The 25,336-nt window shown below is 41.6% G+C and overlaps 1 long non-coding RNA gene across 1 annotated transcript; it reads right to left on the reverse strand.

Moving 5' to 3' along the window:
* Positions 1–11,551: 11,551 nt before the first annotated feature.
* LOC119649169 lies at positions 11,552–24,844 on the reverse strand. Its single transcript, XR_005249097.1, has 2 exons — positions 23,798–24,844; positions 11,552–11,844 (listed from the first exon to the last, which is right to left on the reverse strand). It is a non-coding gene; the product is annotated as an uncharacterized LOC119649169 (long non-coding RNA).
* Between the last annotated feature and the right edge of the window lie 492 nt (positions 24,845–25,336).

Consider the following 25,336-nt stretch of genomic DNA (forward strand, 5'->3'; position numbering starts at 1 on the left):
ATGGAAGGTTTAAGGACTTCATTGTAGTGCAAATATTTTGGCAAATATGTGGTAGGCTCCGAGATGTATCTTTCATTCTTAAACAAAGAAAATATGCATTTTGACTTAGTTTTTTTCCCATAATATGCAAGTTTGATAGTTGAGGCTTTGTCCGTCACTCGGGATTCCCGTTCTGTGGTGAATCCGTCTTGTTAAGACAGTGCTCGATGCTTTTCCTCCTAGAATTTTCCTGGATGGAGACAAGAGGTGCTTAAATCACGATCTAATGTATCAAGCTATCTATTGTTTTGGTCGGCCTTTTTGGGTCATTTACCGTCGACTTGAGTCTCCAGGTTAATCTTAGCTAGCGAATTCGTTAGGCACGATTAGATGGTCATATCACCGAGGACACGTTTCTCGCAATTTGTTTACTGATTCTCGTCCTCATTATCACTAAGCGGAAGGTACCTCAGTAAGGAGTAAAATGGGAACATACATTCTAGAAAATAATTAACGTAATTTCTAGTCTTTATGAATTTTCGATATTTCATTCTAAGAGGGACTTATAGTTTTTCATTTCACTAGATACACAATTTAAGCGAACGTATTAAACTCCCCCTTAAATAAATTTGCCACCCTCTCTGAAAATATGTACAGACAAAACGGTTTGCCGCCCGCACGGTCAAGCCTTTCGGTTCCATTAAATTACCATAAGAACATTTACGTGCGGTCAATAGCATCAACGCCAAAGTATACGCTGCAAAAATATGTCTTTTTTGCTGGAGATTATGCAGTAAAATCCAAAATCAAATGCTCGGTTCACTAATCATCCCATAAAATCTTTGAATCATGCTCAGTCTCAGGAACTCAGTGAAGTGAAAAAAGAAGCATTGGTTACTAATTTGCGAGGATCATCTCCTACTATAAAAGTTCCTGACTATTGTTTATGCGCCGCTTGTTCTCAGAATGCTCCATAGTTTGATCATGGGAGAAAATATGATGTTTGTGAATAATTTCGTCTAGAAAAAGTGTAAAGTTTGTAGTGAAGATAAGATGGGACCAGATGAAGATACTCAGTCGAAAGATGATTCATAGGACTGGGATTAGGTGTGAGAGAACTCTGACCTCTGAAAGTCAAAATGTGTCTCCATATTCGAAAGTAGGATCAATGCATATTTTGAGGTTGTCTAATATACATAAATGATGAAGAGGGTGCACAGTCCAGGTTCAATCTAGATTAATAGCATTGGTTGGCAGAGAAGTTGAAATCAACACCATCTTTTCAACTAGAAAAGCCCAGTGAATTACTGTGTCGTGAAATGAGGTTGATGAAAAAATAAGAATTGGAACGTATCCTCGGGGTCGAAACTATTCATTTTGACTCGCTGTGGAGGCTTCGATTGCTCTGCACTGTCGGGCCCCCATTGCATCTCAGAGTACGTACTCTTTTGCCAGGCGGCCTTTCTTCTTCAACAGTTGATCACGTTCAAAGCACGCGCATATCGCGAGCTGACATTCTTTCCACTTGAAGTTCTCGTCCATATCTTGTCCTCAAGTATTACACTTTACCTGTACGTTCAGCATTTGAGAAGATGGCAGTTAGCGTGATTTGCAAATTACTCGTTTGGATCATTATCATGTCCGTCTTCGCGTACTTTAAAGCATACCTCGATTGCTGTGATTAGGTCGGAATTCGGTACCGAACCTTACCTTTAGAGATGCTGAAAGTTGGTGTAAGGGTGCTATATGAACTGAAAGTTAATACGAATTCGAAAAATATGCATGTCTCGAAAAGATTTACTTGTGGAGTAATCATAGAGGACACTGCTTAAGTATTCTGAAACAGGATATTTAATTTCGGTTTTTCAATTGGTACTCTGTTAACAATCGATCTACGGAGGCGATTACAATGCCCATTAGCGTGATTACCAATATCCTTTTTGCGATTCGGATACAACTTAAGTGCCTGCTCCATAGTGGAAAATATGTAGTTTAGGTTTTAATCTTTCAATTAACAGATTTATAAAAAACGGACAGGATCCACTACGTAAAAAAGAAGCAATCAAATGAATGAAAGTAGAACCTTTTAACATATACCTACTTCCACTAGTCATCCTGTGAAATCCTTTCTACCATTTCCCTCGCTTGGCATCATATTTGACATCCTTTCGACTGTTACGGTTTAAGGATTATTTTGTCAGTGTTGAGGCGTTCATACATATCTCCTTTCAAATTAGAGCGGTTTTAAGCTGTTTGCATAACCTCTTGAATTCAATAGGGTATAAATGTAGCATATGAAGAGGGTGGTAGGCTTTAGTTGTTTGCCCTATCTCAACCTATTTGCTTATGCCACTCAATTGGATGTATCCAAAACAAGGTTCATTGTGTAGCTTTGTACAAAGGGAACTATTTGGCAAATACGATTTCAAATGTGTAGGAAATGAGAGGAAGGCTCAACTAACTGATAAAAGATTAAGAAGTGGATTTATATCGCTGTAGGGTTTATATTTTTTTGAAAGATGCATTCGTATGCATTAGAAGTTCGTTTTCTACAAATACTCTACTACTACGTTCCCCATGCACAGAAAAGTACAAGATAATTGCTCGGAATCATGGGAAATCGAATATCTCACCAGCAGCGCAATAATCATATTTTGTCCGGTATTTATGCAAATTTAGTTACAGTGTACTAAATGCGGTTATCGTCGGCTTATATTCCGGATATAATTGAACCGTGAACTTAATCTTGTATGTAAATGATACGCCCGACATAATTCTCCACGGCATGCAAATCGTATTAAAATTAGTGAAAAAGACCACAATGAGCTGGGGTAAGATTTCCTGAAAGTCCAGGGCAAGCAATATATATAAAAGTAATTTAAAAATATGTACCTTCCAATATGGAATCATTCATGTATTGCGAAAGATATTGACTCATATATATATATATGATACTTTCCTACTTTCAATGTAGTCTGTTTGATAAATATGTTGAATAGAAGTTCCCATTTTCGTATGCTGGACTTTTTAAACAAGTTGAGAAACCGGAAGCTGACCGATTCAGGTATGAAAAGTTTTATATTTTTGACATTTATTCCGTTCATGCCTAGTACGTAATATATATGCATATACAATGGAATAATTTTTACATCAATTATAATTACAAATTTTCTGGCCCCAGAGTTAATTTTCTTTAAGTTTCAGCCCCTATAATTGGTGATCCTGATATTTCATAACAAATTATCAGTCCCTTGACCATACGATTTATCGGGATTTTACTGCATTATATTATTATTTTCATTAGCGTGATACTGACAAACAAATTGTTTGAACTTGTATTGAGGCGTCAACTTTGAGCTGCTATAACTTTGTTTGTAATAGTGCGATTTGCATCAAACTTGGCATCCCAACCGTCGATATCTTTTGACTACGGTACCTCGGTCGTGATTTACTTGGCCACGGTTGTATCGAATTCTACGCTCCCGAGAACGACCAAACACATGAAAAGGTAGTTAAATACAGAAGTGCCCAGTGGGAAAACTATACAAAGGAACAGTGTCAGAATACGGGCGAATCATCGTTCGTCCTACTCGGAGGGGAAACAATTAGGTTGTCCGAATTTATAAAGAGCAAACACGATATGCACCAGGCCATCAGAAACATGGCCAGGGCTATGTAATGTACAACAGAGCCAAGAACGAAAAAGTCATCAAAGAGCAAGCGTCATTCAGGCAGCACAAGTGACGCCTTCTCCAAAAACAAAGGGGGAAGGAAAAGAAGAATAGAAAGGGGTTCTGTTGGATCCTCACAAGACGTCAAAGGCTAATAGGAGTCTCACCGAAAAAGGGAAAGTCCAACTATGTTATAAAAATTGTGGAAATAACGACGCTGGTTCCAATCGATCAAAAGGAGAAAGAAGTCAAGAAAAATGCGACGCGTAAGATTACGGTTTGAATATCATCTCCAAAAGGTGTATATCAATATCTTCAGGAAGCTCAAATTCGATCTGGGGCAAATGGATCTTGCAGAAAGCGTCAGCCGAATCAGAAGCTTCCCAAAAAGGAGATCTGATGCTGGAGTTACAGAAGTCTCCGGGCAAAATTGCTGAAAAGTTCCCCAGCAACGTGGAGAAGTCCTTAGGGCATAAGAACGGGCTAGAAAGCATTAATTAAAACAAGAACAAGGCGAGGCCCAAGAAAAACAGTTCCTTTGCAATATTTCGGAATCAAAGGACTGAAGGGGGCATACCGAGACACGCCAACGGCAACTTTAAGCTTACTAGCTGAAGCAGCATTTAACCTGCTGGCGGCTAATAAAGTAAAAATAAGTTTGATTGTTTGCCGACTCAGGGAGTAGGTCGCTATTCAGCATTAAAAAATAAAATTTGTCTTCTTTTTTTTCTTTTTCATTATAAAATAAGCCGGAAAAAACGACACACACAACCGAAGAAATAAGAGTGGTTCGTGGGCTACAGATGCAACTTGAGAAGGCGGCAATATGGGCATATGGAAATCAATCAATGCAAAAAGTGATGGAATTTCGCAAATTTGGATTCGTCAGGGCAGAAATAGCTGGCATCCACATATATAGTTGCTACGCCCCACTAAGCGCAATGATAGCAGGATCAGAGGAAATACTAGGCATGCTGCTCCCGGATGCAAGAAGTCGAAACCCCAAAATCATAGCGGGTGATTTTAGCAGCTGTGGATTGAGCAATCGAACTATGAACACCAGGACCTGTTCTAGGCTTTCGCAGAGCTAGACGTAGTGCTTGCAAATATCGAAAATCGATCCACATTTCATGGGACAGGGTCCTGCTCAATAGTGAATCTAACGTATTTGAATACCACATTGGTTTCATCGACCACTAGGTACTTTTCCTTCAGATCAAAAATGTTTGAAGAGGATGCATTCAAAGAGATGGTATTGGGAGACGCATAATGAGAGCCTGTTAGGCTGCGAAGCTTAGACGGCGATTCTACACAACTAGGCGGTGAAACTATTGAGGCAATGAAGAGATTGCGGAGTTACGGGCTGCATGTTCTTGAGCAGTAAGGATCTGCAAATGATCTAGGAAAACCGGAATATGAAGAGAAACCGGAAATATATGCAAACCATCGCGATAGGCTTAAGCAGGCTATACGGACCGGCAAGTGTGGATCTCTCAAGGAAATTCGCGCGGAGACAGACCAAAACTCCTGGGAAACAGCATATAGGGTGGTTATAAAAAGAATGAGCGGGCGAACATCACAACTGACAACGCAAAAAGCCACGTCCAGGTAGTCCAGCAGAATGTTCAAATTGCCGTCCGATCCGAATGCTGGCTCATTCCATGAAAATATTTATCAAAACCGCTTGGTGTCTCTGTTGGTCAAGAAAGCGCCGTCGTACCACTCTTCTTGTTGTGGACACTGTCACTCTGTCCAGCGCCCTATACATTGCCTTATGCAGATGATATTATCATAGCATCTCATAGAAAGATAATTTCAAGCAATTTGTTCAAAAATGAAGATTTGATCAGGCATTTGACAGAGCAAAATGACGCAAGCGATCAAGATGAACCGACCCCTGTTCTAAACTGAAGAAAGGCTGAAGAAGAAGATTAAAATGTTGTTCCAGCAAAGAGCTTGCCTTAAAGTGAGTTAGGTATCAACTGACCGACACCGTACGTGCAATCAAACTGACAATTTTCCAATCAGCAGTAGGAGCTGCCTTCCATTGCAGGATTGGAAAGCTGCAATCCCTCAAGTTCAATGTAGACGGCTTGCACGATCCAGCTTTCGGCCCACAGTGGGAGAGCCATCTTGCTAATTGGATGGCAGTGCCCTAAATTAGCCGACTGCAAATATTGATGAACGTTGGGAGCCACCAAAAATGCTCACGAGATTTGGTTGATTGTGTAATCGTGGTAACGACCCGGTGAACTTAAGAGATTGAAGGCTCTATTGATAACTGCGAATGATGACCAGCGTGACGCTCTTGACTTCCGATACCATGCAAAATTCCTGAGTTCAACGTAGTGCGTGCCTTGAAAAAAGGAAATTTGCCCTTGGGCTAGTCAGAGATGCATCACATCCAATGAAGTTTTTACTCTTGTAGCTGAAATGGATAGTCACCGTAACATGCGGATACGGACTGTTCCTCCATGCAGGAGAGAAACCTACCAGAAAAACAGAAAAGTGATTTACCTTGGAGTTATATTTGCCGCATATAAGTAAAGGAAGGGTGCAAACAAGGCTGTCGTACGGAAAGTCGTGGTTCAAGTCTCACTGGTGGCAGTGGAATTTATATCGTGATTTGACGTGGAATACCAGTCGACTCATCTGTGAATGAGTATCTGAGTCAAATCAGGGTAATAATCTCGGGCGAGCGTAATGCTTGCCTCCTATAGGTTACTGTGATACTGTAGTGTACCGTTACGGCCTTAAATGAAGTGCTCTAACACACTTTAACGCCCTAATCCAATTGGATTTTTGCATCCACGATTATTATTATTAAGAGTGCAAACTGGACAGCCGAGGACGGCTGAAGTATATTACAAGGAGCCCGTTGTGATGGCTTGCAGGTTGGGTTAACGTTGCTCAAAAAATGGGGTATTTAATTAGGTATTACATGTGAGTAAATCTTACCTGAATCACAACCATAGGTGAACATAGTACTGGTCAACGATCTCTTGACGAGGCGAATGTGACTTTAAGGAATCGAGGATATAAAAACCACATTATAATGGTAGAAGTTCCTCAAAGTTTTTCGGGAGCTCTTTATGAAGTAGCATTTTTTAACCCTCGCATTATGCAAAGCGCAATCTGGTGGTTGAAATCGCTTCGGAGACATGGAGTTATATGCAAGTGAATCCATTTACACCATCATACGACAGCTACAAAAGGCGAAACCGGACAGTCGGAGCAAAAGACAGAGGCGGTTATCACCAATCTAAGGAGAAGTAATATCATCAATATATATTGAGCCCATAAGGTTGTCACGAATTCGATGATTAACTAACTGATGGTGATGATCGATGCTGGAGTAAGCTCCAAGCAGCATTATTCGGTGGAGAAGGCGGCAAACGTGAATTCATCTTTAGCAAAGGTGATGTTTAGCATCAGAGGACTGAAATGTCTCCGGAGGTTACTTTTGGCTAGCTAATGTGGTCAAAGGGTAGTATAGGTCCCGGGGCGAAACGTGGATTGGTACCCACGATGGAGCATAAAACCTGGGAAATGCCTGCTGAACCAACACCAACAGCTCTACTACCAAACCCTATCTCCACCTCCACGTGGTGACCGCTGGGAGCTCTTTCTTAACGAAAAGTTGCAGACGGAGAAGGATGAAGGCGAGTCTCCCGCGTCTAAAAACGGGACAAATTGTACCAACTGGTCCTCCAGGTTGGGGGTTGGGTAGGGCTGACAACCCTACACGGAAAACATCTTATTACGAAGCCACAACAGGAGCCTCGGACAGGACGGATTTTAAAACGACGGACCCGGCAACGACAATGGAATAACGATTTGCGCATTTTCTCATGGAACGTGCGCTCCCTGTACAGAGATGAAGCGGATGAGCAGCTAGCCGATACCCTGTCCCAATATAGGGCTGATATAACAGCGTTGCAACAGATGCGATGGACAGGGACCGGTTTCCTGGAGAAGAGCCACTACACCATATATTATAGTGGTCATCCAGTAAACCATGTGCTCGGAGTGGGTTTCTTAGTCAGCCAAAAAATGAAACCTGCTGTTATCGGCTTTGAAAACATAAGCGAACGGCTATGCACTCTGCGCTTGCGAGCCAAGTTTAGAAATATAAGCCTCATAAACGTTCACGCCCCTACAGAGGAGACTGCAGAGTCGGAGAAGGATACCTTCTACGAGGCAGTAGAACGAACCCTCGAAGCCTGTCCCAGATATGATATCAAAATCATACTTGGGGATTTTAACAGCCGAGTAGGGAAGGAGCCCGTATTCAGGCGATACGTTGGCTCCCATAGCTTACACGAAAAAACAAATGATAACGGACTGCGGACTATTCAATTAGCAGGGTTACACGAAATGGTTATTGGAAGTACCTGGTTTGCGCGGAAAGCGGTCCACAAACATACGTGGGCCTCTCCAGGCGGGATCACTTTCAACCAAATTGACCACGTGTTGATTGAACGCCGCCACCTCTCAGCCTTGATGAATGTCAGAACATATAGGGGGGCCAATATAGACTCGGATCACTATCTCGTTGGCATGGTGCTCCGAGCTCGAATAACAATACCACCTAGAATCCCCTCTGACAATTAGGTGAGAGTGAACACTGAAGCCATCCACAACACAACCCTTCGCGACACCTATAAGAGGGAAATGGATGCCGCAATAACCGCAGTCAACAGAGGACCTGGAGATGAAGCATCAACAAATGATCTTCACAATCACCTGAAGAACGTTATCATGGATACGGCCACAAACATACTTGGCCCCAGCCGCAAAACGAGTCGGAACGGCTGGTTTGACGATGAATGTAAGCTAGCAACGGAATGGAAGAATGCCGCATACCGAGTAATGTTGCATTCTCAAAGAACGCGGGCACGCGCAGAGACTTATCACGAATTCCGCCGAGTGGAGAAGCGACTTGACAGACGGAAAAAGGAAGCCTGGGAGAACCAACAAGTCTATGAACTAGAAAAGTACAGAGAGCAACCGCACCAGGCGCGCAAGTTTTACCAACAAGTAAGCAGGATGAAGCCTTATACACCTCGATGCTCATCCTGCCGAGACAAAGAGGGAAATCTGATTTCCGACAGAATAGGCATATTAGAGCGATGGGTTGAGTACTTTGATGAACTACTGAACAACCAGAACATCGGCGAATTGGAGGTCCCGCCAACTGAAGACGACGGACAAATACTGCCACCACCAAGTTTAGAAGAAACAGTCCGTGCAATTCATCGGCTAAAAAATCATAAGTCGCCAGGGGCCGATGGAATTACAGCCGAATTGGTTAAATATGGAGGCGATAAATTACATCAAGTGGCTCATCAACTTAAGCTCAAGATATGGGACAGCAAATCAATTCCTGACGACTGGCAACGAAGTATTATCTGTCCCATACGTAAAAAGGTGAATATCACATAGTGCAGTAATTATAGACGGATCACGTTGCTGAGTACCATCTATAAGATATTCTCCTCTATCTTGCTAGGCTAGATAGCCCCATACACCCAGAACATCATTGGCCCATACCAAAGAGGCTTCACTCCAGGCAAATCAGCAACAGATCAGATTTTCTCTCTGCGGCAGGCGATGGAAAAACTGTTGGAATATGGACAACAGTTGCACCATCTGTTCATCGACTTTAAAGCCGCCTATGATAGCATAGCCAGGGTGAAACTGTACACGGCCATGAGAGAATTCGGTATCCCGACGAAATTAATAAGACTGACTAGGCTGACCCTGACCAATGTGCGAGGCCAGATAAAAGCAGCAGGATCACTCTCAAGACCATTCGACATCAACAACGGTCTACGACAAGGGGATGCCCTATCATGCGTCCTCTTTAACCTGGCCCTCGAGAAAGTGATCCGTGATGCCGAGGTGAACGCAAGAGGTACGATCCTCTTCAAGTCCACCCAACTACTGGCCTATGCTGACGATATCGACATCATGGGAAGAACCACCCGAGACGTACAAACTGCCTTCATCCAGATCGAGCAGGCGGCGCGAGATCTTGGGCTGCACATCAATGAAGGCAAGACAAAATATATGGTGGCAACGTCAGCACCGAAGACGAATCAACCAACAACATCAAACCGCACTGGTCAAACACAAACACGAAGAAGAATAAGGATAGGAGAATACAACTTTGAGACCGTTGACAATTTCTCCTATCTAGGGTCGAAAATCACAACCGATAACAACTACGATGATGAAATCCGCGCACGGTTGTTGTCAGCCAACAGAGCCTATTTCAGCTTACAAAGACTGTTCCGCTCGAAACGTCTCACCATAGGGTCAAAGCTCTTACTGTACAAGACTATGATCCTGCCAGTCCTCATGTATTCCTCGGAAACTTGGGTTCTTAGCAAGAAAAATTGCGAACTCTTGGCCGCGTTCGAGAGAAGAATCCTCCGAAGAATTTTTGGCCCCCTACATGAGGATGGACGACCGTCCGGTTGTGGATAAAATCCGGCTCAATAGGTTACGGTGGGCGGGTCACTTAATCCGTATGGATGAGGATGATCCCACCCGGAAAGTCTATAAGGGCAATATCTATGGTAGAAAAAGAAGACGAGGGAGACCCTGCCTAAGATCGAGCGATGGCGTAGGTCAGGACGTCAGACAGCTTTTAGAGATATCGAATTGGTGGACCTCAGCGCAAAACCGGGATGTCTGGAGTTCCTTATTATGGCAGGCCTAGACCGGATACCGGTTATTGCGCCGTTGATGATGATGATGAATGTGTTTGGGGTGGGAGGGTAGGCTATCGTTAACGAGAAAAGAGGGAGAATTCTGCATATCGGTTGATTGTGTCTTAGCGTATTTAAGACAACATGAGCTGAATTCGTGGGTTTTATCACGAACTCAGTCCCAATAGATCTTATATAGTGGTGAAACACGCGGAGGAGGAGGAGGAAGTACCAGGTGAAAAGTAGATTATCAAATGACACAATTTCTTGCTGGAGTATGGTAGGTAGGTAGATGTCAATGGCCGCTCCGAAGGCCCCAATTAGCGCTGTGGTGCGCGGTTTTGATACCACAAAGTCCTAGACCATGACTACTGCTATGAGGGCAAGGAGGCAGAGTCTCAGCTCAGATCATCAGAAGCAGCCCGTAGCATTTACAAAGGAAATAGCAGCTCTCCCACTCTGCATCTAGAGATCTCTCTAAGGTTCTCAAAGAATAGTTTACCTAGTGCCCGTATCCTCATTGGAATATGGTGACTACAGAAAGTATTTATAGTGTTTTCGATTGGGTGAGTGCACTGGCTGTCCTGAATGCATCAGCACCTTCCACCACCTGGAGGGCGTAATCTTCCATTCATCCAGCTCTAGTTTGATTTAAGAGATGCCCAAATCAGAGGAAAACCGTAGTGAGTGTCAGACCAGTGATAACACTAATCAAACCTCAGATAATCCTAGTTTTGGTGGGGCACCTGAGTGGAGCAGTTTTAGTGGTTGTGAATCTCACATATTGTTGCAACCCAGTGCACTAACTCATAAAAAAGACAAATGTTTTATTTTTTTTGTTGGAATTGTTGGTGATGCTTGATTGCCATTGTTCTTATATCACAAGAAGATGTAATGTCTTGAAGTTCTCAGGTCAGATTGATTAACATTGTATTTACCCATCTATACCGAAACACATTTACATCTTGAAAGGCTTAATGAGTGCGGGGGATATACGAAGATGGGTTTTTGGAAGCTTGTTTCGATTATTTAGTACAGGTCCTTTTGCAGGAGCAAGGGGCATACTCTTCATGTTCTTCCGTCATTCCCTTTATTAGGCAGCTTAATATAGACTTTGTAACATATCACTATTTCCTAAAGGATATAAAATTTATTTTTGAATATTCAAATTAAAACACTAGTCCATAGTTATCGACATTTTATCTTTTTTTTGTATTTATTTTTCTTTGAGAAACGGTGACGTTTATATGACATAATCGATGATTCATTTGTTGCAACAAAATAGTCAATACACCAGTAGAATTGTTGCTCTGAATGTCACCTTAAACGCGATATTATTTTTTGCTGTTTTCCATTAATGTGTAAGTGTTTATTCCGATGGTTCTCCATTTTTCCTTCCCTCCTTTTATTTTTTCTCAAGTAGATCCAGGACTTCGTTTCTACCGCTTATGGCCTTCGAAGGTTATAGGTCGCCAATGCTGAAAAAATTAGATAAATGTGAGCAAAATTTGCCAGCAGTACACAAAAATTGAAAGTTTTAATGAATCAAATAGAACTTCTTCACGAAAATATTTCAAACTATTCTCTAGCAGCTGAAATAAATCCAAACTTTCTAAATATTGCATAATCTCGTACATCTTTTTTTCGGAGCCGAACCGAATCTGCAGATAGCACACAATTACGTTTAATATACTGCTTTTCCTCTTGTACCTAAACACCCTGAAGCACTTCCCTATATACAACCCACTGGGGATATAATTTTCTACTGGCATAACCTCATAAAAATTCCACTACAAATGCATGGGCGCACTTTCATCATTCATTGATATAAAATCAAATATTCCTAACGCAGAATCCCAAAAAGGCCGGAGCCACTAAAATCCTGGAAGGGTAGAATGGGTGTATTTGTAAAGTATACACCACCCAAACGAAATACCGAGGGGTGTATTAATACGAAATGTTCGGCGTAAAATGCATAAAAGACGGCTGGTAGAGGCAGAGGCAAATGTAGGCAGGGTTGCAGTGCCCCGAGGGCGTATACAGTTCCCAAATAAAACACGCATGGAACAAGGACGGAAATATGTGAAAGCCTAGTAACAGTTTTATGGGTGAATATTGTTATCGGGGAATTGCTTGTATGTAAGGGTGGTATTGCCTGGGAGAACTAGATCAAAAGGGATTTTATACGGAGTATCCCGGAATGATTTTTTCCGAACATCTTTACTATAATGTATTGTTTTGGTCCGTCGGAAAGAAAGCCAAGATGAGCATTATCTGTACACCCGAATTGGTTATTGGGGTTACGATGACACCCTCACTTTGTAGTAGATATTTTTGAAAGATTGAAAATTAGCTGTGATTTTCGACCAGATTCAATTTTGAATTTTATTTATTTTTATTGTAAACGTTTGTGCGAATTTCGGTTTTCCAGCATCTGTACGATTAGCATTTTGATGTGAATGGAAATAAAGCAAAAGGATATTCAGTTAGTTCCTGTTTTGTTTATCATATTTGTATTGCATGGATATGTGTTTTCTACTACATAACATATACAAGAAAGGGGAAATTTGCAGTTGTTTGGTTTGGTTATTCACCCTTAGGTCTTTAAGATTTCATAAAGAGCAAGATGCACAAAGTACTGATGATTTTATCCTTATTCTTTTTTCTACCCGTCGTCTTACGTCCTTACCTCTTCAGTTCCTCCATTAACCCTGGCTTATTTCAGTTGAGTTAAAAAAATATGAAATAAAAGATGGAGAGCGGAAAAATAAATCTTTCGAAAAGTATTCAGATGTTAGATTTCATAATTTAACACCCGCCGAAGCTCTCCTTCATACGTAAAATATCTTTCGTGTGCGTGCATATCTGAAAGATTGAATTCAATTTCATTTCCGCCGCATAAACTTCAGTTACGGATACCCGTTGGGGAGTTAATTCTCTTTTTTTATCTAGACACCTTTGTGCATTTACAATCTCTTTTATACATACATCAGCAATTTCAGATTATTTCGAAGATCATCTTATATAATACATAAGACTGGGCATTTTTCATAATAAATAATCGCCATCAAAGGTTATCGTGGCGCAGTGTACTGATGGCGTGCATTGCTGATTACGCGAAATGAAGTATTTTCAAAATGCTATGTACAATACACAGATTCCAGTCAATGTTGCTGATTCTTATCTGTAAATCGGAAATGGGATTTGAGCATGCAAATTGAACATTATTCTTATTCAGCTTTTAATTCTTTGAATAATTTGGAAAGTATCAATGAGCAGATGCAAAGCTGGAAGCAGAAATCATAACAGATAAATTCCCAAAGAATGAAATGCATGCGGGCATACGTAGAAGTACCATCTTCATTTATGCTTCACTATTGTTAAGCATAATTTTATTTCAGTTAGAATCCTGGTCTCCTTCAGCCGTGGGCAGTGGAATGCTTCTTATTCGAATTTGAAGTAAGAAAGGTTGAGCCCAACTTAAATAGAATCAGCCTGTTATGGACCTCCATAAGTACGACTTGTACAGCAATAATTGACGAATTCTCAGACAGAAATTGGGTATTTTTTCTGATGCATATACCTATACCAAATGGGTAGTTCAATTTACCCTTTATCCTGAAGAACTGTTATGTCTTTGTGTTTGCATGTATGTCTGCCACGACTTTAGTATGACAATTAGACCTATAATTGACAGAAATGTCGCTTAATTCTAGGTGCTTCAGCCCTTCACCTTGTATGGGTTGTTCTAAATGTGTTTTTCTGCGCCGGGTGAGTGCCGGAGTTGGAGGTTTCACTTTCTTCCTCACATGCGGGCAAATTCCTCAAGTTCCCCAGTTTGAAAGGTAGGTTTACTTCGAGTGACTACTATACGCACTATAATCCTAAGACTCTTCAATAAGGTTGTCGCGGAGCGATACCAGGCCTACTGAGAGAGAGAGAGAGCGCAACGTGCCACCAGGCCGGTTTCAGAGAGCGAAACTAGATCACACGGAATAATCGCTGTCGTGTGAGGTAGGTTTTGCTCAATTGACATTTTAAAAAAGTTTTGAAAAATAATTGAACATTTTCTTGCCACTCATGGAGTGAAAACTCCTTTCCTTCTGAATTAGAAAGTTTTTGATTATAAAAAATAATATTAAAAATATCTCAAATAGCATAGCATAGCCAGTCCCAAGTCCGGTGTGAAAGGAGGAGGGATATATAGCTTCAGTCTGAATGGCTGTACACCACCGCAGCGTAACAGAGGGTAGGTGAAGAAAGTGCAAGAACTTTGCAGTCTTGCAGATTACTTACTGAGGAAGCTAGGTATAAAATGCAAATTCATCTAATGAGGAGAAAAAGAAATCTCAAATCTGGTACGGATAACCGGCGGGAGTCGTCTGATTTGGTGACTGGGTCGGGTTCCCGTAATGGACAGTACGACGTCGAAACTGTTAAGTATCGATGTCTAGGTGCTGCGACGACCAGAAGCATTGCTTCGCGTAGACATCGGATCAAGTCGACTGAAGAAATGAACCTTTTTATCATCTAGGAACTAGGAGGTCTAGGAACTACTATGAAATTACGGCGGAGGCAGGTATAACATCTTAGCGAAACACCCGTAGTTGAAATTCTGGACACACTAAATCGGAAACTTTCTGTCATATGCAGTGGGTTACGATGGTATGGCGAAAGTCACTCCAGACGTGTTCAGAATGCAACTTTCGCGAGGAACCAGTAGAGTTTTTTCAGATCACTCAACGAATCGAAACAGTAAAATTTTCGCGACGGAAGTGAAAAAATATTGGGGTGGATTTTGGAGTTTACCCGCCCAGCATGCTGAGCATGATGGGCGGATCACCGTCGAAGGCACCCGCCATACCACTACGTCTGGCATGAATTTTTCGGATGTTATCGAAGAGGAGGGGCCCTGGTCTGGATCAAGTTCAGAACTTCTGGTACAAAAAGTTCACCAGTATACATTGTCGGTTTGCACGAAGCATAAATCAGGCCGGAGGAATTTCCACCCTTCGTCACTCCGGGAATTACCTACCTTATCCCTAAGAAGGACACGGAACAGGACCCTGCAGACACAAGACCGATTAATTGCTTACCAAGCATCTACAAATTCGTAACGTCCATTATTAGCGGAAGGATCAATGCGCACCTCGAGGCCAACAACATTCCATATACGGAAAGGCATCTTCCAGTTTGATTCGTTGAGTCCGCTTTGGTTTTGAATGGACTGAACTCCCTTTCCTGGCTACTGAATGAAGTTAGAGGGCATGGTTTTGCAATCAAATATGGCCTACGTACTAAATGCGAACTGAAACATCTGATGTACTTAGATGACATCAAGCTGTATGCGTCTATTGTGAAAAGTAGGCATGTACAGCCGTGATATTCTGATGGAAATTGAATTCCAGCCATCTGCAAAGGTCATCACGAGTCGCATGTCCGACACCGCATTGGCGACGTCCACATCGAAGCTATGACCGAAACAGGCTTCTACAAGTACGTAGGAATTCTGCAAGGAACCCATGCTCGAGTTGGTGATCTGAAGGATGGTCTGCTGTCCGAATTCCTGCGACGTGTAAAGTTGGTGCTGAAATTATTTCTCTCGGAGAAGAATCAAATAAAGGCATGTTTTCGTTATCCCTTCACTAGCTTTTGCGTCCGGAATATTGCCGTAGACGAAAACCAATCAAATTCCGAATGCATTATCTAAGTTATGCCCTGAAACGGATAAACCTGCCTCGTGACATCGGAGGCAGGGGTCTGGTTGACGTGCGGCACAACAGCATCGCCAAGTCGACTCGCTACGCGCTTATTTGTACAACAAAGAGTAGGCGAGTCCCCTGCATGTCTGTAAGGCAGACTTCACTTAACTTGTAGGATCGATCTTTCAACCCTCTGAGTGGGGTCTACCGAGATTGTGACAATTCAGATATAAATTGTTCATTAGCTAAATTCGTAACTCCGATTTCCCAGATGCATCCTGCGAAGCTACTGATGACTTTCATCCCAGCCCATCCAGGAGCAACAGCAGCTCTACAACCCAGCGGTGCAGCAAGTGACCCAGCAGTAGCTACATCAGCAACAACCTGGTATACGAGTGCTGTAACTGCTCCCAGCATTGAATTGTCACACCGTCCCGATGCCTGCAAATTCTCCGAAATCAGGGAAAACGTCCATCGTCGTTCCGGTAAGAGGGCAAATTCGACGTTTGCCCCGTTATTGAGGAAATGACAACTTGTGCGGCTTGTGGCGAATCATCGGAATTACATCGTGCTGGTGCCCCATTAATGCCCATGGCATTTGGAGTTCTGCTGACATGAGGAGTCAGTCTTGTGCTGTCTTCTGAATTTTTTGGTGTTTGTTTTTTTTTTGCAGTTTTATGTTGGACAATTCGCATGCCTCTCACTTTAACTGCTGACGGATCGCCCGCTTCATCTCCTGTTCATCTGTCATTTTCCACTGATCAATTGGGCAATCTGCAAGCGCTTTGTTTCATGTGTTCATATAAGTACCCTGAACTGTTTCATTCCTGGAATAGTTCTAGGTAGCCTGCCCAGTATAGCTCCCCAATGGTTCCCCTTCATTCTCGAGTCCTTCCCAATTTCCAAGAAGATTTCTGTTTCTTCGTAATGCTCTACAGCCTTTTACCCCAATATAGTCTACAATTTCTAAATCTTTGCCTTCTGTTTACTTTTTAGCTCCGTGCGTGTAGTCTGATGGGTTTCACGTGGTCTAGCTGTGGTGGTGTCTTTTGTGTAGTTTATCCAACCAGTATTTACTGGGCGGGTATTATTCCTGTCCCTAGGCATACTCAAAATGGATTGGTAGCTAATTCTCCTAAAATAAGACATTTGAAGCTCCCCCTTAATGAGATTTGTTTTCGGAGACGAGAAACAATCCATTCAATTCGAATTTGTCCTACAGTCAACAACTTCTGACCTGCCTCCACTGGCGATCGCGTTGTGGTCGTTTGAGGACGGTGGTAGGCTCTTCTCAGCCTCACAATGGATTCTTCTATGAACTCTTCCAATTCAAATTGTTGTTTCAATGAAGTACAGATTTTTTCTCTGAATGTCACATCGACATCCTGACACTGTCTATAGATTTCATATTTTTGGGACCGTGATATTCCTGTCAAGCCAGTTTACAACTTATTTACGAAAGACGTCAGTTTTTCCTATGATGGATTTTTCAGTTCAAATATAAGATCGGCTTTCTGAGTCCTTCGGATCTTGCTGACATCTCCCCTAGGTCTCTTAGGTCGGGTTCAACTCTGAGTTTCTTTTGGTGTTTTCACGTACATTGGAGATCATAATTACTTCAGGGAAAATTCGCAGCTCTGATTTCTTCTTCTTCTTTTTATTCTTGGCCTTGGCCCACCGTTTTTATTTCTGTTGGATTTCACTTCGCTAGCCGACGTTCCCACTTGGGGCACATGTTTTCCCCTTTCCGATTTTTGAGTTCTGTTTGTTATTCTTCTAAGGCGCTTGTGGATTCTCTAGAGGTTCGTCCTTTTTTACTTGGCCTTAGGTCGATGGACGTGCAACTTGGTGTCAATTACATTACCTGTGACACTACTAAAGTGGCAGGTTTCGGTTTTTTCTCTAGGTTTTTTTTTCGTTCTCCTCCGTTTATTATAAAATACCTTAATGACTCTCATCATGTATCAATGCCTTGGTGCAGGTTGTGCTTGTCTTTGATAAATTCCGACAGTTCAACTACTTTAGCTTTAAACTGTGTGAAAGATAGTTCTTCTGGATTAGGGTTCTGTTCTCGATGAATCTTGAGCTGACTATACTTTTTACATACTCCTCCTCCTCCTTTATCGTTTACGTTTCAATGAGTATTCTCTTTTGCCGTCTTTTGCATTAGATGAGATCCTAAATTGGTCAGTTTCTCCTGAATCGACCTATTTCTTGGTCATGAAGTACCCCTTGAGCAGATCGGATGGATGTCGAAATCATCTCCGCCGACCAGGGACCTCCTTTCAGAATATCATTCTTCGCTGTTGTTATTGGTATGTCATCATCATCATCAAAGGTTAAATTTGGCTGTTCCTTGTAAATTAAGTGCAAAGCAAGGCATGGGAGGTTAATAACATTCCAGAATAAATATGTATTTTGACCAAGAGGAGTATATTATGAACTTAAACAAGAATGTTCGAGTGAAATATACAAAGCCTCTTATACCTATAGCGCCGAACTTCAGGTTTTTGATTTGATTAAAATTGTAATGGGTTGGCTTGTTATTGTAATATTATTTAGAACCCTGGTGAAAAATCTACCGTGGAAGATTTTAAAATATTCACCATCACCAAGAACTGCAGATCATTAACGTAGCGCAGATCCTTCTCGGATCACAGTTGGATATCTTTCAGTCTAAATCTCGCTCTTTTAGCGACCCCATAGAAGGATTACCTGGTGGTACAGTCCGCAATTGAGAGTGCCAAGAAGCGGTCCGGGTTGGACCATTGCGAGATTATTGAAAGTACCAGCGAATCTGCGCACTCAATCAGATTCCGGACAAGCGGCTCCTGGATGGAATATTGTGGTGAGACTCTGAAGCTGCTGGTAGAGACGCAAGTAGCCCCGTCCTGTGAGATTATCAAATTAATAGTAACTGAGGATAAAATCAGCTGGACTATAAGCAGCTTTTATGCGTATCAATCTCTGCGCTCAGGTGGCATAATGCCAGTCATCTTTTTCGTATTGAAGACCCCAGACGGTGTCCTGAACATAAGAATGATTATGGATAGAAAGCCACCCGCCAATTTTCAGGTCGCTTATCTCAAAAGCAAACCCTCAGACACTGCTCTTCTCAGAGTAAATAGTACACTTCGAACTTTAGTTTTCGGATCACGGTCGAGCAATTGAACCCAGCAAACAATTTCTTCTGGCACTAAGTGTTGTCATAGTGCATATCAGATGAGTTCGTGTGACACACGGTCAAACGTCTTCTCTAGATCCAGAAATGCAATGTAAAGTGGGCGACGTTACTCACGGTGTTTCTCTATGATATTTTCTTGCCAGTTATGGTGTTCTACCTTTCCTCAATAACCCGATTAAAGAGTTCACTGAGCCACAGTGTTGGGCTCCAACCCTTCGTTTCTTCGAACTCATTTGCGCCGACGTGAGATTCTGTTGCTTCGCTGATTTAATTTATTTAATTGCTCGACGTCAATGGTGTTGAAAGCCGGTGTGCGGAAGACTCCCCCCCCCCCCCATTTATCTGACGCGGCTTAGTAAGTAAGGTATCATTCTTGTCATTAACGCGACATAAGTGTTGAATATCCTGCGTTTGGTGTCGCTGACAAGTCGATATTGATCTCCCACGTCGTCTCGAGTATCCAATTTATCGTTTATCGTCGTAATGGACCGTCCGCTTTTTTGTTTCTCGGTTAGCATTCTTGTAAGTTTGGCAATTGACCACCGTTTTATCGTTAAGAAACATATGGTAGAGGCGTTTCCTTTCTCGGATCGTTATTTTATTCTGAAGCCAGGTATCTTGGTTGATCATTCATTGTCATTCTGAAGCCAGGTATCTTGGTTGATCAGAACCGCGAAGAGCAAATCCGGGTCCGGGTGAAAAATTTGTGAAAAAAAATCCGGACTAGAGTGTTAATTGGACGAGTTTATAGTGATAATTAGACTGGCCCCTATGTGAACAACTTTTTATTGAAATGTATATTCTGGGCCCCCCAGAAAACTTCGGGCTCGGGGCGAATCCCTCCCTTTCCACCCCACCTTCGTCGGGCCTGCGGCTGATCAACCTCTTATCTTTGTGACCCCGAGGATTACATAGGCCGTTTCTTGATTCGTGCTTTGAACTTGATTCCACGATTCTCCAACATTCATAATGGGGGGTAATCGCGTAAGTGAGATTATTTCTTTTTTATTTTCATGTAATCGCCACTATTTAAGGCACGGCGGACCAGTGCGTTCCTCACGCTGTTTTATCGATGGTTTGATTCGCAGGACAGCAATCAACGGCCAATGTTGAGATGCGATGTTCTCTTAGGGAACGGCTTTGCAATCATTGACGGTGGTAAAATTTCGCCGTTTTATGAGAATATAGTTGATTTGCGTTTTACTATTCCCACTATAAAACGTAAGAAGATGAGACAATCGTTTGATGAACCATGTATTCATAAGTACGAGGTCGTGTGTTTCCGCAAACTCGATTATACACTTGACACCTTGATTGCGTGCTCCAAACCCATTTCCAGCCCCTGTCGCCCTTTGCCTTTTCACCCACATAACCAATCAAGTCGCCCGCAAGGACGATATAGTTACAAACAAGCAAGTTATAGGTATATTTTTCGTCATCAGGCCGATCTGTCTATGGTGCATATGTGGTGAAGGAATGAATCATATAATACGATCAACTGACATACTAATGAGCTTCATCAGCCGGCGACCATATTGTATGACTTCTTTAATGGCATCACGGAAACCCTCATAGATGGCAACGCCAACATCATATTGATTGTCTGGGGGACCAAATAGAGAACTTTATAGCGATTTCTACCGAACCCGCGTTCTATGTGGCAATCTTTGGCACCACAAAATTGAGTTTGCTGTAGAACCTAAATATCGATACCCCTTTTTCGAAGGGCTCTCGCGAGTTCCTAGGCCTTTTCAATGAGAGTACTAATATTTGGCGTACAGGCATGTATCCATTTGTCAAGAGCCCTTGTCCATTTCTTGGCAGGGCTGGAGCTATTGACTATGACTAGTATTTCTCCGGGGTTTTGAATTTTTGCTCTTCTGTAATACAGGGAGCTGAATCTGGGTGAGTGGCGTGCTCGTTAAATAGTGGTCTACCCCAAGAAAGTGTTTTAAGTACTTTTTAATCTGTGGTTAACCTCACTTCACTCCAAACTTAATGACTCCGCTGACACCTAATAATACGCAAGTGACTTTATCATCCATGCTATGGGTACAGGTGATGATCAGGAGAATAGAATACTACAAAAACAAGTTGACCTTTTTGTGAACAAATGTAACTCCCAGTGAACAGAGATAAGTCTAGCGTAATTGCCTTTAGGAAAAATAATGACAAGACATGTAAAATGTTGGTACATCAGTTCTCTCTACAACAGGTAACGAAGATTTTGGGTAGGACAATAACGTGAAAGATCACGTCAATAATACAATCATAAAGGCGAAACAGGCTTCGAGGGTCACAGGTTTCTCAAGGGGATTGAAACCTGAGGGAGCCTTGAAACTGTCCATTTTGAAACCAGTGTTCAGTTGAAAAGATGCCTAGATTTAACTAAGTCTTCACTGCATCATGTGGCCCATGCTCTAGCGGGCGATCCCTCCTAAGGTCAGAAAGGCGCTATTGGCTTCTAAGGAGTTGATAAGGCTCAATTTGGTCGTAAACACTCCCATGGCTGAGAATAGTCTATCGGTAAATTATAAGAATTTCTAGCAAGCCTTTAATAACTTGAAAATGAATGAGAAGGAAAGAAGAGTGGGAAACCTGCTGGTCTGGAGTGCGTCAGGGCAGGGAAGGAATTGGAACAGAAACGGCTGTGTAGTTAGAATCCAAAATGAAATAACCGAACTCAGGAACAGGGGTTTCGCCCTATATGGAACTTATGCAGCAACATCGGTTGTGACCTCCAGCTGTGCGGTAGTCTCTGGTCACCCTCGAGTCAAATCTGGCTTCAGGATGCAGGTGGTAACGGTCCTCTCTACTTAACTGAATGGAAAAAAACCGGCCATGCAAATGGCAAAGGAAAGATAAAAAAAGAAGATAACACAGACTCCCAAAAAGCCTACACTCTTCTGGGGAAGCAAGACATCAGACATTCCATTGTCTGGGAAATAACTGACACAATAGCGAATTCTAACTTCGAGGAGATTAGAATACTAAGGTTGCTGGGTAGGTAGATGGCGCACTCAGGGTCAAAGGCAGCCCTAATAAGCAGAAGCACCATGGTTTCATTCTTTGCAGCTGAGGATGTACTATGGGTGGTGCAGAGGCAAAGATTTCGCGGTAATCTTTCCGGAACTGCCCATTAAAATACCAGCTTCCATCTCAGCAATTGTTAAAACCTTCAATAGACTTTACTCAAATAATATACCATCTTAGGAGGCATAGTGTGGCTAGGAACAAACTCAATTGGAAAGAGTGTTTCAACTCGCTAAGAGTCGTTTTAGGAGAAGGAAACCAATTCCACATTGAGGAGTTGATCCGCTTCTTAAAAGAACTAAGAATCAAGCTATAAGACTATGCGTTCGCAAGCCATAGGGCATTTATCATATTACCCCAAAGCATCCTTGCTAGTTCATCCGCCCTCCCCCAAATCATTTAAGAACGATAGTTGTGTCTTCATTTGTAATACGACCCAATTGTGCTTGCAACTGTCGGCACAAAACGTATTGAAACATACGTGGGTTATCTAACCTACAAAGAGTGACAGCTGGCAAACATAGGCTGAAGTCGTGGCCAATTCTCGTCTCTACGTACGATCATCATGGGCCGGACCAGCGAAATTAGCTCTCTTTGTTAGCCTGCCGGGATGTCGTGGGACAACTAAAACCTACAACAAGAACAACGAATTTCTTCTTAAACGGTCATTGTTGTTTTTAACGACATTGAATGCATTTTTTTGGTGGGCCTGTCCTGGCAACTATCACCAAGAGAGATCAGGTACGATTTAGGATAGTGGAACAACTCCAATTACCTTTTATTTATCTTATCCCTGATTTCACCATTTTTTTTTGGTTGATCGCAGCTCCTTCTTTCTCCAGTGGTAAAAAGTTGGTATCAAACTTTATAGAGAAATATTGAAAAAAATTTGGATTTGAAATGGAAAATTTCGACTTTGGAATAGACAACTTTGAATTTGAAGTGTTAAATTCAGAAATTGATTTGGAAAAGTCTGAAGTTAATTTGGGAAGCTTTGAGTTTAGAAATTCCGAGTTCGGCTTGGAAAATTTAGAATTAGACTTGCAAACCTGTAAATCGTTCGGAGATTATATTTTCTATCAGAATTAGTTACTAAATAAACGATAACAAGGAAGCTGGAAAAATACATTTAATGTCAAGGTGTAAACGCTCGTTTTCTTTATTGAGGGATGAAATTCACTTCACTAATTATTTTTACATCAATGAAGTGGTATCTTTTGTGAAAGTAATATCTTACTTTAGTTGTGGATTTCAGATAGTCTGATCGAATGCATTCAGATTTATTTTCAGTTCTGGATATTAATGATTAACCCAAAATTCGTTCTAGATGTTATGATGCGTTGATCTTAATTCTATTTTAGATAAAAGTAAATTGCGTTTTATCTTTTGCTTCACGAGTTGATAATAATGAAAAAGTACGCATAGAATAGAATAGAATACTAAGCTAATTTTGGGGAGTAAAGTATTTTAAAGTTGTAAATTTCAACATTGTTTCACAAAAATTTTTATTACCCATTTCACTGAATGATGATCGAATTTCCCCCAGTTATTGCTAGTAGTTAAATTTAACTTATTTTCTGTCCAGATATCTTTTTATTTCGTAGTCGATGAGCATATAGTTTCCTGAGATGCTTTAAAACTTATTTTGAGGGAGCTGACTTGGCCAAAAATGTATTTTTTTCATTCACGAACAGTCGTTTTTGGAACTGAAATCACCGATTTATATCTGAGATAAAGTTTTCCAAAAATAAAAACGTTATAAAAATTATTATGTTTTGAAAGTTGGATTTGTTTCGTTATTGCTATTCTTCCTGTTTTTCACAGAGCACTGATATTTGCACCTTGCTTTTCACATTAAAGAATTTTTCAGTAGATTTTCCATTCACAAAATATTTTCACCTTTTTGTAATATAGTACTTTGTGTATTTATTTCCACTTGTGTTTTGATGGTAATATGCTTCGCGAACTTTTTTTGAATTGGTAAGTGGTCAAAATGTTAATTAAGGTTTGATCATTTCACTCTATTCCAAAAGTTAGCAACAATGGACCCGGGAAGAACTGCAATCACAATATAATAAACCATCTTTTCCTTAAACTACAAAACACAACATTTCACTTTTATGGTTCTCATTATTACTACTCAAAATTTATGATAGCAGGCTTTACCGAGCGGCTTGAAACTGTAATATACAAAACACTCCCTTGATGGTAATTTTCACGAAATATCATAAATTCCAAAGAAAAACTGAGTATTTCATATTTTTCACTCCGCATGATTATAAATTTCCGCCATGCTTGTGGATAGAAAGGATGTGTTGGTGAAGGATGCAAACAATCTGTGCAATTTTCTATCTTCTTCTCCACTCATGGTGGAAAACTTGAGGAAAGCTCTGTCGATGGTATTTTCTGCTGAATAACGTACCCTTTACAAGCCAGCCCCGAATTTATACGCATTCTCGGACAAAATCCCGACCACCCTGTACACTCGTCCGAAGCAGAGCGAGTTTTCTCCCTTCATTGCTTGGGGCGGATACATTGAGTGGAGTTTGGGGCGATTTTCGTCATAGAACCCAACGACGAGGTGGAACAATGTCACATGCCTGCCAAGGTACCCCGAATCTTCTTATGTACTAACTGGGGGCTTTGCTTTCGGTTCTGTTCTTGATATGATTTCTATTTGGGTATGACATGGATATTGGTATGTAGGTTTGTAACCTGGCGCACAGGCAAAGTATAGATGGCACTGAAATAGGTGTACCTAACTCCCTGAAATACGTTTGCTCGAAAAGATGCTTTTATTTTGTCCTCGAGGACGAGGAGTATCGAAGGGATGAACCAAGTGGGAGTCCGACTAAAACAAGTATACGGGGTGCTCCCTGAGTGTGGAGGGCTCTTTCATGGCATTGCAATTCCATAACATTTTATGAATCGTTCTACAGATCTGCTCGTTGTCCGTATCTTATACACATAAGGTACCGTAGAGCAGAACAGAACGTAGAGACTCTACTGTAGCTGTGTATGGAGATATTTTCGTATTCCTTGGAGCGAATG

This window comes from Hermetia illucens, chromosome 2 (genome assembly GCF_905115235.1).
Source record: "Hermetia illucens chromosome 2, iHerIll2.2.curated.20191125, whole genome shotgun sequence".
In the NCBI taxonomy this organism is placed as follows: domain Eukaryota; kingdom Metazoa; phylum Arthropoda; class Insecta; order Diptera; family Stratiomyidae; genus Hermetia; species Hermetia illucens.